Consider the following 4,080-nt stretch of genomic DNA (forward strand, 5'->3'; position numbering starts at 1 on the left):
TCCCAGGAAGACACCTCGAACCTGAAGACTGTCCCTCTGTCCCATCCTAGTCAGGTAAAGGGGAGTGACCCGAACCCTGAGGAGGGCTGGAAGACAGTCCCATCTCGCCAACGTAGGCACTCCCCCTGCCTACCTACCTCGCTTCCCCAGGTTTCCCTAAGCAACAAGTTTGGGGCCCTGGAAGTTGAGGAGGAGGTATGTGAGGGGATGAATGCAGCCCCTCTGCCTCAGAGGAAGCGGAAGCCTAGAGTGAGGCGAATGCCTGCCCGCCTTGAGACTTCCTCTGTTAAGCAAGAGAGAAGGGTAGTTGGGGTAGGGGATTCCCTCCTCAGGGGGACAGAGGGTCCCATTTGTAGACCAGACCCTACACGCAGGGTGTGTGTGCTGCTCTTTATGTTAGAGAGCAGCTAGAATGTATTAAGCTCCACCTGGGGAAAGATGAGCCATCAGTCAAGTGCTTGTGGGTAAGAATCAAGGGTCACGCTACTATAAGTGACATTGTTGTGGGTATGTACTATAGGCCCCCTGATCAAGAGGAGCAGGCTTCTAGTGCTTTCTATAAGCAGCTAGAAGTAGCCTCGAGATCCCAGGCGCTGGTCCTTATGGGGGACTTCAATTACCCAGATATTTGCTGGGCAAGCAATACAGCCAGTCGTATGCAGTCCAGACAATTTCTGCAGTGTGTTGAAGACAATTTCCTGCTACAGATGGTGCAGGAACCTACAAGGGGAGGGCAGGTGCTGGACCTTGTTCTTACTAACAAGGCCGGGCTCATTAGGGAGGTGAAGGTCGGGGGCAGCTTAGGACAAAGTGACAACGAAATGATAGAGTTCAAGATCCTGAGTGGAAGAAGCAAGCCAAAAAGCAGGATAGCTACCCTGAATTTTGGAAGAGCTCACTTTGATCTCCGCCACAACCTATTAGGAGCTATCCCATGGGCTACGCTGTTAGAAGGAAAGGGAGCCTGTGAGAGCTGGGTAGCATTTAAACAGCACTTCTTCCAAGCACAGGATAGATGCATCCCTTTTAGCAAGAAATCAGGAAAGAGAGGCAGAAGACCTGCGTGGATGAGCAGGGAGCTAATGAGTAAACTCAAAGGGAAGCAGAAGTTTTATGAACTGTGGAAAAAGGGTCTGAGCACCTGGGGAGAATATAGGGATGTTGTCAGGGCCTGTAGGGACGTGACTAGGAAGCCTAAAGCCCACTTGGAAATGAAGCTAGCAAGGGACATATAAAGAATAATAAAAAGAGTTTTTTTCAGATATATGCATAGTAAGAGGATGACCGGGGATAATGTAGGTCCCTTGCTGAACAAGGCAGGTGTCCTGGTAACGGGTGATGATGAGAAGGTGGAGATACTGAATGCTGCCTTTGCCTTGGTCTTCACACCAAAGGCCTCTCGGGACCCACAGATCCTGGATGAAAGTAGGAGTGTTTGGGGAATGAAGAGCTTCCCTCTAGTTGAGGTAGGGGTGGTCCAAGAGTAGCTCAAAGGGACTAATGCACACAAATCCATGGGCCCGGATGGGATACATCCACATGTGTTGAGGGAACTGGCAGAAGTGATTGTGGAGCTGCTATCATCTTCGACAGGTCTTGGTGAACAGGAGAAGTGCATGAGGACTGGAGGATAGCCAATGTCACTCCAGTCTTTAAAAAGGGCAAGAAGGAGGATCCCAGCAACTATAGGCCAGTCAGCCTCACTTCTGTCCCTGGAAAGGTGATGGAACAGCTAGTTCTGGATGCCATCACCAAACAATTGGAAGACAAGGAGGTCATGAGTAGTCAGCATGGATTCACCAAGGGGAGATCGTGCTCGACCAATCTCATAGCCTTCTATGATCTCATCACCAGCTGGGTGGATGGAGGGAGAGCAGTGGATGTCATCTACCTTGATTTCAGCAAGGCTTTTGATACTGTCTCCCATGACATCCTGATAGCAAAGCTGAGAGAGCATGGGATAGATGAGTGGACAGTGAGGTGGGTTGAGAATTGGCTGTCAGACCGGGCTCAGAGGGTTGTGATCAGTGGAGCAGAAGCTGAATGGAGGCCTGTGACTAGCAGTGTTCCCCAGGGCCCAGTGTTGGGTCCAGTCCTGTTTAATATCTTCATTGATGACCTTGATGAAGGAATAGCATCCACCCTCAGCAAGTATGCCAATGATACAAAGCTGGGAGGGGTGGCTGACACACAGGAACACTGTGCTGCCATCCAGCGAGACCTGGACAGGCTGGAAAGCTGGGCAGGGAGAAACCTAATGAAATTCAACAAGAGCAAGTGTAGAGTCTTGCACCTAGGGAGGAATAACCCACTGTATCAGTACTGGCTGGGAGATGACCTGCTGGAGAAGAGCTCTGTGGAGAAGGACCTGGTGGTCCTGGTTGACGACAGGTTGGCTATGAGCCAGCAGTGTGCACTGGTGGTTAAGAGGGCCAATGGGATCCTGGGATGCATCAGGAAGAGTGTGGCCAGCAGGTCTAAGGAGGTGATCCTCCCCCTCTACTCTGCCCTGGTCATGCCCCACCTGGAATATTGTGTCCAGTTCTGGGCTCCCTGGTATAAAAAAAGACAAGGACCTCCTTGAGAGAGTCCAGAGAAGGGCTACAAATATGATTAAGGGCCTGGAACATCTCCCATATGGGGAAAGGCTAAGTGAGCTGGGACTGTTCAGTCTAGAGAAAAGAAGACTAAGGGGGGGACCTAATTAATGTTTATAAATATCTTAAGTATGGGATGCAGGGGCAATTGGCCAGCCCCTTTTCAGTGGTCTGAGGAGACAGGACTAGGGGCAATGGCTGCAAGTTGGAGCACAGGAAGTTCCGCACCAACATGCAGAAGAACTTTTTCACAGTGAGGGTGACAGAGCCCTGGGACAGGCTGCCCAGGGTGGTGGTGGAGTCTCCATCTCTGGAGATATTCAAGACCCGTCTGGACACCTATCTGTGCAATATGAGCTGGGGAGCTGCTTTGGCAGGGGAGTTGGACCTGATGATCTCTTGAGGTCTCTTCCAACCCCTACAATTCTGTGATTCTGTGCATTTAACAAAAGTACTGCCAAGTTGACAATTGATGTAACAAGTTAATACAGATGTTACAAGCTGGGAAGAGACAAGGGAAAAAGCTGACACGGGGCTCAGAATTCACGTGACAGTGTTCAATTTGCATAGCAGCTGGTGACACACGCACCCAATGAACACTTGTATTTCAAAGTCAGGCTAGTCTGAGTACAGGCTCTTTCCCTTCCTTAGGCCAAGCTCTGAGTGACTTCCAGTCTCCACCCCCACTGCCCCCTCCTTAGCCTTAAGGAGGTAAAGCTGGGCAGCCTCACTCTCTGGGAGCACCAGGAGGAGTGGAGGCTGCTGCCCCCACCCCTGCCCGGTGCCAGCATTGTGCTTTGGCAGCCAGAAGGAACCAGTGCCAGTAACTCAATTATTTGCTGGCAGGGCCGATGCTTTGCTCCATCCTTTGGCAGAGCTCAAAGGGTGAGTTTTTAATATTCTTGGGCTGCACATACAGTCCTTGTGCCTGGCACCCAGCATGCTGCCTGCAGAGGTATGGAAGTAAACACCTGTGAATCTCTTTTCCAGGCCTGATACACACTGTGTCAGGTGTGATACCCCTGGGGAGCATAAAGACACATAAACAGGAAAATTCAAGCCTGCTTCCCTCCTGGACCCACTGCTGGATTTAATTTCAACACCCCAGTGATGTCATCCCTTCTTACGCCAGACCAGAGGGGAGGCAAGCAAAAAAGGGCAGTCACAGATTTTTTTTAAAAATCCTAATTAATATGGTAAAGCCGAAGCTGCTGGACACATGCCTGCAGCCAGACAAAATTCACAAGGAAAAGAAACACCCCTTCCATTAAAGCATAACATCGGGGGTGACATGATGCAAGAAGAAGCAGTGACACATCCATATCCAGGCTCTCTGAAACAAACCTAACACTTGACACTTTGGGGAGCTGGAGCTTACAGTTGGCATAGCAGAGGATTAAGGCACTAGTTAGATATGCAAGAAGTATAGCAAACCTTAACCGTATCGTATTAAATATCCACACAAATACAGGAAATGTTTGAG

The sequence above is a fragment of the Gallinula chloropus genome (assembly GCF_964237585.1).
Source record: "Gallinula chloropus genome assembly, chromosome: 3".
NCBI lineage: Eukaryota > Metazoa > Chordata > Aves > Gruiformes > Rallidae > Gallinula > Gallinula chloropus.